This window comes from Hemitrygon akajei, chromosome 13, assembly GCF_048418815.1.
Source record: "Hemitrygon akajei chromosome 13, sHemAka1.3, whole genome shotgun sequence".
NCBI classification, from domain to species: Eukaryota; Metazoa; Chordata; class Chondrichthyes; order Myliobatiformes; family Dasyatidae; genus Hemitrygon; species Hemitrygon akajei.
The window spans coordinates 78033706-78049406 of NC_133136.1; the positions used below are offsets into that span (position 1 = coordinate 78033706).

Genomic DNA, 15701 nt, shown 5'->3' on the forward strand with positions numbered 1-15701 from the left:
TCTCAATAACAAGATGAATCTGTTTTTAACATAAAGGGAACCTCTTAATCTTTGAAAAATGGTTTCTCTGCTTACCATTGAGGATTACAATTCAAGCCTTTAGAATTAAGCTCTGTACTCAAATTTCTGATTCAACCAAGGTCATTCTGAACTCAAGTAGTAACATTAGAGAAATGCTTACCTTAATTCTGTGAATTTTAAGGTGGCACAGTGGATCATTAGAAGAACTACTGCTCTAGACTTCCAGTGACCCAGGTACAACTCTGAACTCCACTGACCCAGGTTCAACTCTGTACCCCAGTGGCTCAGTTTCAACTCTGAACTCCACTGACCCAGGTTCAACTCTAAACTCCAATGACCCAGGTTCAACTCTAAACTCCAATGATCCAGGTTCAACTCTAAACTCCAATGACCCAGGTTCAACTCGGAACTCCATTGACTCAGTTTCAACTCTGAACTCCAATGACCCAGGTTCAACTCTGAACTCCAGTGGCTCAGTTTCATTTCTAAACTCCACTGACCCAGGTTCAACTCAGAACTCCATTAACTCAGTTTCAACTCTGAACTCCAATGACCCAGGTTCAACTCTGAACTCCAATGACCCAGGTTCAACTCTGAACTCCAATGACCTAGGTTCAAATCTGAACTCCAATGACCCAGGTTCAACTCTAAACTCCAATGACCCAGGTTCAACTCTGAACTCCAGTGGCTCAGTTTCATTTCTAAACTCCACTGACCCAGGTTCAACTCGGAACTCCATTGACTCAGTTTCAACTCTGAACTCCAATGACCCAGGTTCAACTCTGAACTCCAATGACCCAGGTTCAAATCTGAACTCCAATGACCCAGGTTCAACTCTAAACTCCACTGACCCAGGTTCAACTCGGAACTCCATTGACTCATTTTCAACTCTGAACTCTAATGACCCAGGTTCAACTCTGAACTCCAGTGGCTCAGTTTCATTTCTAAACTCCACTGACCCAGGTTCAACTCTAAACTCCACTGACCCAGGTTCAACTCGGAACTCCATTGACTCAGTTTCAACTCTGAACTCCAATGACCCAGGTTCAACTCTGAACTCCAATGACCCAGGTTCAACTCTGAACTCTAGTGGCTCAGTTTCATTTCTAAACTCCACTGACCCAGGTTCAACTCGGAACTCCATTGACTCAGTTTCAACTCTGAACTCCAATGACCCAGGTTCAACTCTGAACTCCAATGACCCAGGTTCAAATCTGAACTCCAATGACCCAGGTTCAACTCTAAACTCCACTGACCCAGGTTCAACTCGGAACTCCATTGACTCATTTTCAACTCTGAACTCCAATGACCCAGGTTCAACTCTGAACTCCAGTGGCTCAGTTTCATTTCTAAACTCCACTGACCCAGGTTCAACTCTAAACTCCACTGACCCAGGTTCAACTCGGAACTCCATTGACTCAGTTTCAACTCTGAATTCAATGACCCAGGTTCAACTCTGAACTCCACTGACCCAGGTTCAACTCTGAACTCCAATGACCCAGGTTCAACTCCGAACTCCAATGACCTAGGTTCAAATCTGAACTCCAATGACCCAGGTTCAACTCTAAACTCCACTGACCCGGGTTCAACTCGGAACTCCATTGACTCATTTTCAACTCTGAACTCCAATGACCCAGGTTCAACTCTGAACTCCAGTGGCTCAGTTTCATTTCTAAACTCCACTGACCCAGGTTCAACTCGGAACTCCAATGACCCAGGTTCAACTCTAAACTCCACTGACCCAGGTTCAACTCGGAACTCCATTGACTCAGTTTCAGATCTGAACTCCAATGACCCAGGTTCAACTCTGAACTCCAATGACCTAGGCTCAAATCTGAACTCCAATGACCCTGGTTCAACTCTGAACTCCAATGACCCAGGTTCAACTCTGAACTCCAATGACCTAGGTTCAAATCTGAACTCCAATGTCCCAGGTTCAACTCTAAACTCCACTGACCCAGGTTCAGCTCTGAACTCTTGTATTGTTCACATAGAGTTTACATATTCTTCCTATGATTATGTAGCTTTCCTTTAGGGGCTCTGGCTTCCTCTCAATTTCCTTATCCTTATTGTGTGGTGACTATGACAAGTACTACATTGGTCAACAGGAATAAAACTATCAACCAGGCTACTCAAGCATCAGCTAGTATAGGCTCATGAAGATGAAGAAGAACATCATTTCAAATGAAGTCAGAGTCTTGACTCAAGCAAGAACAAAAAAAAGACAATTTCTTGAAGAGTGGTCATCTACAGTAGGATCCATCAACAAACACATCAACATAGATCCATTAGATGAGCCCTTATGGCGAAAAGAGAAACAACGACATCTTCAATCAATGAATCACCAATAATCTTGGGATCTGGACAGCAAAGCAAACACTTCCGACAGACCTCACTCAATTCTAGCCAATCAGAATTTTCTACTACTAAACTGTTCACAGTCAACCAGATCACCGTGTCTAATCAATATCCATTCCAACCCCGGAGGAGTATATAAGCTGGCACTCTGAGGAGACAACACCCTCAACTGCGCACTCATGATGGCTTCTCGATTGGAGCCAAAATATCTGCAAATATTTTGCCGAGCTCGGCGATCAACCAAACTTCCAATTAGCCAACCCAAGCTACCAATATTCTGCAACATTTCAAACCTCGATAATGTATTTATACTCTCACTTAGTGGAGGTTCAGGCTGATTGCAGTTAACATGACAGCTGGGATCATAGTTAGTCCGTAAGATTTATGGGCTGAGAATGGAACATAGGGAATAAGGGTCATGCATAAATAAAAAGTAGAAAGATTGGCTAAAAGTAGGGTGAAACTAGATTAAAGGGAAATAGAAGAAATTTTTTAAAACTTTTCTTTTAATTTTTTAAAATGATTACTTTTATGCAGGAGTATGATTGAGCACTTTATAAACATGAGACATTCTGCAGATTCTGAACATCCAGAACAACACGTACAAAATGCTGGAGAAAATCAGCAGATTAGGCTGCATCTACAGAGGGGAATAAACAGTTGATGAATACTGATGAGTACTTTAAACTGCAATCTTGGCCAGCAAAGTGGCTAAACATTAATATACTGGAAACAACTAATGTTGCTCTGCATTGTCATTCTGAAGATTCTGTGGAGTACTTAACAGACAAGTCATGTGGTGATAAAACAGATTCTTAAATATAATGGGAAGCCTCTACCTTAAGTGAAGCAAAAAGTGAAATGGCATAAGATAGACTTTTCAACAACAAGGTACTGTAAAGTATGGGTGGTAGGGGGATAGGGGTGGTGTAAGTTCAAAAATAGTGTTGAATGCAGAGTTGGATCAGCCAGTATAAGATTGAATTGTGGAATAGGCTTAAGGTGTCATCTGGTCCACTCATACAATGTTCTTACATTCCACCAGCAAATTCAACAACTCATGTCATACTTTTTATTCCTGAATTTTCTAGACAACTTACACCTTAATAATGACTTTCATCACTAACATACTATTAGATTCTCTGGCAAGATTCAACCTTGTTTCCTATTTTTTATGTTGAGTCACAGTGTGGTAATACAAACAACAAAGCACGGATGAAGGTCCACACCCAAATGTTAGCCTTGCTTGTTCCTTTTAGAAATGTCAGTCCACCCACTGCACAGTCAGAAATTTTCTGATTTAATCATAAAAATATAAGACCATAAACAATCTTTGCATCTAGGAAAAGAATACATAAAAAGGTTATTTGACATTCCCATATCCATTAGTTGAATGGAAGCATTAACCTACATAATATAAACTGCTTAATCTCTCCATTAGGAAACAGACAGGACAATGTTATATCATCATATTGTGCATTTATTGCCAACCATAATTTCTAGTGTATGTTGTTCTATTGCACACAATAAAAATAGTTTGTTTCTCTGCATATTTCACTGAAATGATGCAAGATGTGATCTATAGGAATAGGCTCAGATCAGCCTTTGTACTTGAAGTCTGGTCCATGGTTCACTAAAACAATATAGCTTATTATTTTTGATGGCTCCTTCAGATGCAAGGGGCCTCTGAGGTGGTCACAAAGAGGTCTTTAGCACAAGCACCACTTACAACTCCGTATGGTGCGAAGTGCCCTCTTTTAAAGGTGTTAAAGTTATTGCTGGCTGTGACATTTGGAATGAGCAATACATTGTTAGTTAGTGCTCATTAAGGTGAGTGCATGGAAATAATCTACCATGGGGACTATGGAGGATTGATTGCTGAACAAATTCAAGAGGAAGATTTACAGATTTTGGGATTTTGAAGAAAACTTGGAATATAGGGATAGGGTGTTGAGGTAAAAGAATAACTATGATCTTCCTAAATGAGGGAGAAGGTATGAAAAGCACCAGTCTCCTACTTCTATTTCACAGCTCTTTTATTCAAATGTATTTTAATGAATACCTTTTGATCTGAAGCTGAGTCCTGACTACAACTATCTGACTGAAGCATTTTAAATGCTAATTAAAGAGATCAACTTCCTCACTTGTCACGCATGAAAAGTTTGAAGGGGTCTCTTGAAACATATAGGCAAACTTTGTGAAACTCTGTGATAGAGTAGTGGTAATGCCTTGATGACATTTAGTGGATTTGAAGATCTTTTACTTACAGTCCATACAAATTTATGTGTGCCATTTTCCACCATTACATCTGCACTATTAATCTCCCAATAGGTATTCTTAAATGGGTTAATTAAAAAAAATGAAGTAAAACAGAACTGGAAGCTTCCTCGTGTAAATTGGTTGTTTTATGATGCAAGAATGATGGATGGTGTGATGGCTGAGTCCTCCTGGAGGGCCAGGACTGTGAGATATTTCCAAAAGGGAAAGATCCACTTCGGTACAACACTTAGAGCACTAGCAGTTCCCTCTGTGAATACTTGTACTTTACAATGTGATCAAGGGACCCTTCCACACATGAACGTGAAAGGGACATTCACCAAAAGTTGAAGAGTTATGGAGACCTGCAGCACTGAAGCAGGTCGCTTGACCCTCTGAGACCACATTAGCCATCAGATACCCATTTATTTCCCCCACATTGCAATCAACTCCCCCTAAGTTATACAGCCCGACTACATACTTTGGGGGCAATTTACAGCAAGCAGGTAACGTGCCAACCTACCCATCTTTGAGACCAGAGTGCCTGGAGGAAATACATGCCGCCACAAGGAGAACATGCAGTCAGTGCAGGAGTTCAGGATAGAACCTGTGAGGCCACAGCTCCTAGGACAGGGAAATACCCCACCTTGCTGTCTGTGCTTTTATTTTGAGTCTGCAATGCAGTAACGAGCAGTAAGATTTCTTATACAGAGAGAGGCTTCGAGGATTTTGAAGCAAGCTTGCTGAGAGCGAGGGTGACTCTAACTTTGATGAAGCATGAGCTAGTGTTTGCAGTTTTAAAGAAAACTGGTCTCTATGTTTAGATCAGCCTCATCCTCTTTGAAACGTTACCTGTGGATCCTTGCACCCTGCCTCCACTGATGTATGTATGCTAATATCTTACTTTGTTTTTCATTGCAGAATTTAAAAAATACAACTTACCAAAGTGGTGAAATGTCAATTTTAATGATGCAGTCTTTGCATTGATTGCAGGAAAGATCATTTGATGACAGATAACTCTTCCAAATATGTAGGAGTTTATTGAGGACTCGCTTATCTTATAACGACCTCCTTAGCAATTTACTGCCGTAATTGTACTTCACGCAAGTACACTTCTTCAGAAGTCTGGGCAGGCCTTTTTGCATCTTGGGGTATTCTGCCACCAATCCCAATCTCACCCCCATCCCCATCCCCTGTCCATCATTGTGGTTTACATCATTCCTTCCCCACTTTTCCCAGAGTGCTGGTTGTACTGTGCTGTGACTCCTTAAGAGATACTTCCTGTGTGCAAAGTATGGAGGAGGTTGACATTGTCAACTCTTTTGTCAAATGATTTTTTTTCCCATTTCTGATCTGGCAAACATGAAGCCACTTACAGGATTTCCTCCAGAATTCACCACTTAATGTTGCAGGGAATCAGTTGAAATCACCATGGAGTGTGGTAATTAGGATCCCAGTTTGGGTCAGTCTCCTTGAATCTCACAGGGATTCAAGCATCACCCTACCTTGGCTGTAGGAGAGATGTGTCTGACACTTTAAATAACTTTCAGTTTGACCTTCAGCATTATTAAAAGCTGGTTCTACTATGTGTAAATAATGCCCATTGTGATAGATATCATTTGGGAAGAAGAGACATCAGGGAACAATAGTGCTAGGGTTTATAAAGCTTCGGCACTTAAAAGACCATACTCTGTCAACGAATGTTGTTGACTCTCCCACAAACATGATCAAAACTGCTCAATGCCTCATTAATGTGATTTTTGTTTGACATAGGGCACATACCAAGAGATGCCAGGAAAAAGTGGCATCACAAGTAGATAGAGTCGTAAAGAGAGCTTTTGGTACATTGGCCCTTATAAATCAAAGTATTGAGTATAAGAGTTGGAATGTAATGGTGATGTTGTATAAGACATTGGTGAGACCGAATTTGGAGTATTGTGTGCAGTTTTGGTCACCTAATTACAGGAAGGATATTAATAAGGTTGAAAGAGTGCAGAAAGGGTTTACAAGGATGTTGCCAGGACTTGAGAAACTGAGTTACAGAGAAAGGTTGAATAGGTTAGGACTTTATTCCCTGGAGCGTAGGAGGATGAGGGGTGATTTGATAGAGGTGTATAAAATTATGATGGGTATAGATAGAGTGAATGCAAGCAGGCTTTTTCCACTGAGGCTAGGGGAGAAAAAAACCAGAGGTCATGGGTTAGGGGTGAAGGGGGAAAAGTTTAAAGGGAACATTGGGGGGGGCTTCTTCACGCAGAGAGTGGTGGGAGTGTGGAGTGAGCTGCCAGATGAAGTGGTGAATGTGGGCTCACTTTCGACATTTAAGAAAAACTTGGACAGGTACATGGATGAGAGGGGTATGGAGGGATATGGTCCAGGTGCAGGTCAGTGGGACTAGGCAGAAAAATGGTTTGGCACAGCCAAGAAGGGCCAAAAGGCTTGTTTCTGTGCTGTAATGTTCTATGGTTCTAAATGAGGGACTTCAATTAGCATTAGCAACTTGTGAATCCAATTTACGATTTAAGATATAGGAATGACAGGGGAAAACAATTTCTTATGGTGAATAAAAGGTCCTGGAAAACCGATTGCATGGTGATTTTTGGAATACACTTAGTTAACATCTTGAAGAGAAAGAGCAGGTATAGACCATCCCCCGAACTCAGGTTGAATGCATAATTCTTTGAAAGAGCCAGCAAAAACACCGTAAGCCAAATGGCTGTGTGCAATGCTTCTTCTGCGTATGAGCCACTAAAATAATACTGATTCTCTCCACAATATTTGCAGGTAAACAAACTGCAATATGCTACCAAGGCTACAAAACTTAACTTAGCTTTGCAGTCAAACAAAATATCCATTAATCTGTATCAATTATCATAGTAGCATAATGCATTAAAATCATCTGTAATGGAATGTCAATGCGATATTTTCATTTACATGAAATTCCTCATGTTTTTAGCCTCACCTCTCATTTAATTTCCAAATCTTGGCAAGTCCAGGAGCCTATTGCCAAGAATACTGATATAAAACCATTTAAATGCATTGCTACGAGGGAACATCCTACTTATCTCAAAATGCAGCTGCAACTGGGCCTGAAAAATATTCAGTAAGAGTTTTCGTTTTGATTCATAATATCCCTCTGAGGAAAATGGAAAATATATTAAAGCTGAATTTTTGTAGCTCACTTGTTTCTTTTATAATGACTTGGGGGACTAACACTGAATAAACTTACCTGCTAAGCAAACTCACTGAAGGTCTTCATAAAACCTCTTTGCCCCAGATGAATTAGGCAGTGGGTAAAGAAACCAGAATAGTGCTCTTTTACTGGACCTAACAAAACCTGTTTCAACAACTGTTACAGATCAGCTTCATTTGATCCTAAAAAAGGATTATCCTTTTTTGGTGAAACTCAGATTGTGCAAATTATAACACCAAGATCTAGAAGTTCTTCTGCACAATGTTTCCAGGCTTAATGTGGTGTTCGAGCAACACACACAAAATGCCGGAGGAACTCAGCAGGCCAGGCAGCATCTATGGAGAAAAGTACAGTCAACGTCTCGGGCCAAAATCCTTCGGAAGGACTGTTAGCACTTTCCCAAACAATTTTTAAAAGCTTAAAATAAGCTAAATCCATGAGCACAAGTGAACATTAGGGGTTAAATTTAAGTTAGTAGCACTGCTTCTCGGGGCTCAAGAAGTAACCCTTTTAAGGAGCCCCACATAGTTACAACCAGCTACTGGGAAGTGTGAGCAACTAATAAATGCAGACACCAGAGATACCAGGAGGTGGTGGAGTCCGCCATTGAGCTGAGGGGGCCTGAACATTTGTTCTGAAGAACAGAGCATGCGGGGGACAACTTCCACATTCAAAGGGTGCTTGGCACAGGAGGGAACTAAATGTATGAGTACCATCAGTGAACGTTGGACTTTTGGGAGCTTTGTGATGCAGCTGTAAGCTCTTCACAGGTGTGAATGAAAGCTCTGCAATCAGTGAAAATTGTCAGTTCCTCACTTTACTGATTGATCATTCTAATTTTAGGCTGTTGTTGATTTCTGATAAATGCAAGTTCACTTCGCTCAAGCACATGTCCTGCTCTCAAGCTGAACATCATCATCAGCCTCACTCTCTGAAGTCTTGCCCTAGGATCCTTTCAGATTGTTTATGCTGAGACATAAGCTTCCTCCTGCACTGCACAATCAAAATAAACTCAATCAACAAAGCGGGAGACTTTTGAATTTTAGACAATAAGACTAAAAGAATTAGGAGCAGAATTAGGCCATTTTGCCCATCAAGTCTGCTTCAGCGTTCCATTATGGCCAATTTCTTATTCATCTTAAAACCATTCTCCTGCCCACTCCCCATAACCTTTGATTGCTGATTAATCAACCTCTGCCTTAAATATGCCTGATGATTTGACCTGCACAGCCGTCTGTAGCAAAAAATTCCATAGATTTGCTACCCTCTTGCTAAAGAAAGTAAATGAACGTTCCTCAGTTCTGAGGCTGTGCTCCCTGGTCCTAGACTCTCCCACTATTGGAAACATCCTCACCACACCTTTCAATATTGAAAAGGTTTCAATGGATCCCCTCTCATTAAAAGAGGCTCAGAGACGTCAAATGCTCCTCATATGTTAACCCTTTCATTCCTGGGATCTTTCTCATGAATATCCTCTGGACTCTCTCCAATGCCAAAACATCCTTTATTAGATAAGAGGCCCAAAACTGCTCACAATACTCCAAATGTGGTCTGGCCCATGGATTACAAGACCTTAGCATTAAACACTTGCTTTCGTATTCTACTCCTCTCGCAGCAAATGCTGACATTGCATCTGCCTTCCTTACCCCTGACTCAGTCTGCGTGTTAACCTTTAGGGAATCCTGCACAAGGACTCCAAAGCCCTTCTTCACCTCTGATTTGTGTACTTTCTCCCCATTTACAAAATAGTCCACACCTTTATTCCTTCTGCCAAAGTGCATGACCATGCAATTTCCTACATTGTATTCCACCTGTCACTTATTTGCCCACTTCCCCCAATCTGTCCAAATCTCTCTGCTTCCTCAACACCACCTGCCCATCCACCTATCTTCATATCATCCACAAACTTGGCCACAAAGCCATCAATTCTTTCATTGAAATAATTGACATAAAAAGAAAAAAGCAGTCCCAAAACTAACTCCTGAAGCACACCACTAATCACCAGCTACCAACCAGAAAAAGGCCCCTTTTATTCCTACATTTTGCTTCCTGCCGGTAGGCCAATCTTCTATTCATTCTAGTACCTTTCCTGTAGTAACATGAGTTCTTATTTTGTTAAGCAGCCTTATGTGTGGCACCTTGTCAAAGGCCTTCTGAAAATCCAAATAAACAATATTTGCTGATTCTGCTTTGTCTATCCTGACTTATTTCCTCAAAGAATTCCAACAGATTTGTCAGGCAAGTTTTCTCCTTTAGAAAACCATGCAGACATTGGTCCATTTTATCATTTGCGTCCAAATACCCCAGTATCTCATCCTCAATAATAGAATCCAACATCTTTCTAAGGACTGAAGTCAGGCTAACTAACCTATAATTTCCTTTCTTCTACCTCTGTCCCTTCATGAAGAGTGGAGTGATTTTTGCAATTTTTCTGTAGCTCAAGAACTATTCCAGAGTCTAGTGATTCTTGAAAGAGCACTACTAATGCCTCCACTATCTCTTCAGCTACCACTTTCAAACCCTGGGGTGTAGTCCATCAGATCTATGGAATGTATCTACCCTGCACCTTCCGAGTTGCCCACAGAAACTCCATCTCCGTCATTTCTGCCTTCACCCTGAGAGTGTCCCCTTCCAATCAGCTTTGCTCAGTTCCCCTCCCCTGTAATTTTCCTTACTCCACTTTAATACTGATACATCCAACTTTAGCTTCTTCTTCTCAAACTGCAGGGTGAATTCTATCATATTATTATCACTAACATTCCCTTTACCTAAATTTCTAATCAAATCTGGGCCATCACATTACACCCAATTCAGAATTGTGCTCCCCCCCCATGAGCTCAATCATAAGCTGCTCTAAAATGACGTCACATGGGCATTTAAAAAAATTCCCTCTCTTGGGATGCAGCACCAACCAGATTCAATTTTGTTGTATGTGACAAATGCAAGGCTTATTGAGAAATTAGGGAGGCATGAGATCCAAGGGGACATTGCTTTGTGGATCCAGAACTGGCTTGCCCACAGAAGGCAAAGAGTGGGTGTAGACGGGTCAAATTCTGCATGGAGGTCGGTCACCAGTGGAGTGCCTCAGGGATCTGTTCTGGGACCCTTACTCTTTGTGATTTTTTATAAGTGACCTGGATGAGGAAGTGGAGGGATGGGTTAGTAAGTTTGCTGATGACATAAAGGTTAGAGGTGTTGTGAATATTGTGGAGGGCTGTCAGAGGTTAACAATAGGACATTGATAGGATGCAAAACTGGGCTGAGAAGTGGCAGATGGAGTCGAACCCAGATAAATGTGAGGTGGTTCATTTTGGTAGGTCAAATATGATGGCAGAATAGAGTATTAATGGTAAGACTCTTGGCAGTGTGGAGGATCAGAGGGATCTTGGGGTCTGAGTCCATAGGACACTCAAAGCTGCTGTGCAGGTTGACTCTGTGGTTAAGAAGGCATACGGTGTATTGGCCTTCATCAATCATGGGAATGTGTTTAGGAGCTGAGAGGTAATGTTGCAGCTATATAGGATCCTGGTAAGATCCCACTTAGAGTACTGTGTTCAGTTCTGGTCACCTCACTACAGGTAGGATGTGGAAACCATAGAAAGAGTGCAGAGGAGATTTACAAGGATGTTGCCTGTATTGGGGAGCATGCCTTATGAGAATAGGTTGAGTTGAACTTGGCCTTTTCTCCTTGGAGCAACGGAGGATGAGAGGTGACCTGATAGAGGTGTATAAGACGATGAGAGGAATTGATCGTGTGGATAGTCAGAGGCTTTTTCCCAGGGCTGAAATGGTTGCCACAAGAGGACACAGGTTTAAGGTGCTGGGGAGCAGCTCCAGAGGAGATGTCAGGAGTAAGTTTTTTACTCAGAGAGTGGTGAATGTGTGGAATGGGCTACCAGCAACGGTGGTGCAGGCGGATACAATAGGGTCTTTTAAGAGACTTTTGGATAGGAATATGGAGCTTAGAAAAATAGAGGGATATAGGAAAGCATAGTAATTTCTAAGGTAGGGACATGTTCGGCACAACTTTGTGGGCCGAAGGGCCTGTATTGTGCTGTAGGTTTCTAATAACGTATATGATTATCAAAGGCAGCCATGCCCTTTCAGGCACCTCACTGACAATATCCTACCTTCAGTATCTTCTGCATATGTAAGCTTCTTCTAGTTTGCACCGTACTTTAGAGTCCTCTGCACATTCTTCTGCATCTGAAGCTGATCAGCTACCTGCCTCCCATTATTGCAGTACATTCCTCCTTTTTTCAGCACCCTGGTGGTTGTGTTCATGTCTGGTCACCTCATTATAGGAAGAATGTGGAAGCTATGGAGAGGGTACAGAGGAGATCTACCAGGGTATGTTGCCTGGTTTGCAGAACAAGTCATATGAAGCAAGGTTAGCAGAGCTGGGACTTTTCTCTTTGAAGCGTAGAAGAATGAGAGGGGACTTGATAGAGGTCTACAAGATTATGAGAGGCATAGATAGGGTGGATAGTACTTGTTTTCCAGGGCACCAATAGCACACACCAGAGGGCATATTCAGATTCAGATTCAGTTTATTTGTCATTTAGAAACCACAAATGCAATGCAGTTAAAAAATGAGACAACGTTCCTCCAGAATGATATCACAAAAGCATATGACAAAACAGACTACACCAGAAAATCCACATAACGTTTGGCAATCCCCAATCCAGAGTCCGGAGAGGCTGCTGCGTATTAATATCGCACTACCATCTTAGCGCGTTCCCCGGAAAGGAGCTCCAAATCCACCAGACAAAAACAAGACCAAAAGCTAAAGCTACAAGACCTGCACGAAACCACATAATTACAACATATAGTTACAACAGTGCAAACAATAACATAATTGATAAAAAACAGACCATGGGCACAGTAAAAATAGTTCAAAGACATTAAAAGACTATAAGTTCAAAAGAAATCACCACACAGTTTCCACAAGTCCCCAGGGTCCCGACAGACTCTCCATCCCACGCCGACGGCAGAAGGGAATACCCACGCTATGGACTTCCACGGCACCGCCCGACTCAGCCTCACAGACGCAGCACACACCGAAAGTGACCTGACCGCAGCGGACTCCGAGTTCGTCAAACCTCCAAGCCGACGACCTTCCCCTCCGGCACAGCTTCTCCGAGCACCATCCTCTGCGAAGCGTATTAAGACGCCCCCGCCAATGGCCATCGGCAATGCGACCCCGAGGACTGGGGGTCTATTCTTCCCAGCAGAGTCCCGGACCTCCCAGCAGCAGCAGCAACGAAGAAGGTCTTCCTGGAGATTTCCAGATGTTCCTCCGTGCTCCCACATCCGTTTTCAATCGATTATGATTGCGCACGGCACCCCACTTCACAAATAACAGATAATCAGCCCCGGAGTGGCCGCTGCAAGCTGCGTCACGCCGCCATCTTAGAATACATATGCACAAAATTAAGGGAGGGAAGTTTAGGGGAGACATTAGGGGTAAGTTTTTTACACAGAGGGCTGTGAGTGCCTGGAATGACTTGCCAGGGGTGGTGGTGGAGGCTAAAACATTAGGGGTAGTTAAGAGCCTCGTGGACAGGCACATGGATGAAAGAAAAATAGAGGGTTATAGGGTAGTGTGGGTTTAGTACTTTTTTATTAAGGATTATATGGGTCAGCACAACATAGAGGGCTGAAGGGCCTGTACTGTGCTGTAGTGTTCTATGGTTCTATGTACAGACTGTTGGCTGTGTTGTCATCAACCCCCATTCGGCTTCTTCGTGAGATCAGAGCTGTGAGGGAAGTTGGAGCAGGTAATTTGCTCCTCTTCTGTCAGATATCTTTCTCCTGCCTATCCCCCTGTTTTTCTAATCGGTTGAATTGGAACCCCTTTTTTTTATGATTTCTTCATTCCGTGGAGAATATGCTGAAACCACCTCAGAGATTGTGACTGAGATTCTAGCCTGCTTGAGACCTACCTTACATGAAGTCTCCCTATAAGATTCAGGAGAGATGTGCCTGACCCTTCAAATAATATTCAACTTAAGCCTTCAATGTAGTGAAGCATTGGTTCTTCTGTGAGCGAACAGTATCAGTCATGTATCAGGCCAAGGTGGTTGCGTTATCTCAGTAGAGATTAATCTTGGGTGTTGCAACACCTTTGACAACATTTTAATGAGACATCAAGGAAACAATGCCAGGTTTCACAAGAAACTCGTACCACAGAGATAATACAGTATCACTGAGCAAAATTAGCTCTCCCTGAAGCATACATAAAACTGATTATGAAGAGAGTGCTTCCTAATAGCTTTCAGAGAACATAATTTATTGGTAAATTTCAACAGAACAAGGTTCTAGGCTCAGCTATCAAATTATTCCTATCAGTGGGTTTGCTTTATAATTTGAGAGGTTAATCTTTATCCAATCAGGTTTCTGCTGTCCCACCTTGCTTACAATTGAATTCCAATTCTTACTTAGAGCAAGACCTTTGTCTTCATTAAAAAAAATTTCCTTAAGTTTTATTTCAATGGCTTCCTTCACCGGGCAGTCCCAAAAGCCATTGACACAGCACAGTAGTTTAGTGCCATCGAAGCCAATCCTATCACCATTGCAAATGCTATGTTCTGCAACCACCAATTTTTCCGGGCAACCCAAACAGATATCTCCTGTGTTCCTTGATGGGATTTCCACAGTGCATCCCATCTGGACGATATACATTACTCCACGTTCACAGGGAATCCTGCAAACAGCAGCCACCCTGAAACCCAGGTTACCTTTGGCCTACATAAGCTGTGATTTGAGCTTCCTTATGGGTTTGTGGAAGGCATTAATCCAGTATTTCTTCAGGATCCTGGTGATCCTTCCAGAAACCATGGAAAAATAGGGAAGACAGGCGGTAGCGATGGATTCCTCCTCGTTATTAGGTTTCCTGGTATTTCTGTCAGCATTTTTAAGGGGCCAAATGAGTTCTTCACCTTGTAGCCATTTGTAGGAATGTCGTATGTAATTGCCTTATTTCCTCGGGGAGATTCTTCGGGTCTGAAATAGTTTTTGTACGACAATCAAAGTAGAATGAACCGCTCTACGTCAGGAGGCATGATGGTGCCTGTTATTATTGAGGTATAGGTCCATGAGGGTGGGTTTCCGATGGACGCCATGTCCAAGGTTACCATCCAGTTTTAGTCATATTAGAACGTCCAGAAATGGGAGGCAGCCATTCTTCTCCATTTCCATCATAAATTGAATTGTTTGGATGTATGCTGTTCATATGGTCCTAGAACAGTTGGAGTACCTGGAGTCCTTGAGACCACACTACAAAGGTACTATTGACATATCTGAAACTGCGTAGGCTGATGAACTCAGAGCCCTCTCCTCAAAGACTTCAATGTAGAAATTAGCAATAGCAGGTGACAAGGGTGATCCCATGGCCACTCCGCCCGTTTGTTCACAGTAGATCCCGTTATAGAGGAAGTACAATGATGTAAAAGTGTGTTCAAAAAGGTCAATAGTACCCTCATCAAACCTTGACCACAGGAGGACCAAGCTGTCCTTAGTGGGGACTCTCTTGAACAGGGACACCATGTCGACACTAACCATTATGTCCTCTGGGATCAGCTGGATGTTGGTTATGGTTTTTATACAGTCGGTCGAATTCATGATGTGATGCTAATAGCCTGCAACAAAGGGAGACAGCTTGCTAATTAAATGCTTAGCAAGGTAGTAAGTCAGAGAATCTATCCTAGTGACAATAGGCCTCGGGGGGATATGTATCTTAGGGAGCCCGTAAAGGTACTGGCGTTTGAGGCAGAAGGCAGCTTATGCAGGCCAAAGCTGACAGCTGGCATCTACAGAACTCCCTGTGAATGTGGAGCAGCGTATATCGGCCAGACAGGACACACGGTGGAAA

The 15701-nt window shown here is 42.4% G+C and overlaps 1 protein-coding gene across 10 annotated transcripts in view; it reads left to right on the plus strand.

Moving 5' to 3' along the window:
* Positions 1-15701, plus strand: part of kcnip4a (potassium voltage-gated channel interacting protein 4a) — a 1148311-nt gene that overhangs the window by 1096305 nt on the left and 36305 nt on the right. The gene's annotated exons all lie outside the window — the stretch shown is intronic.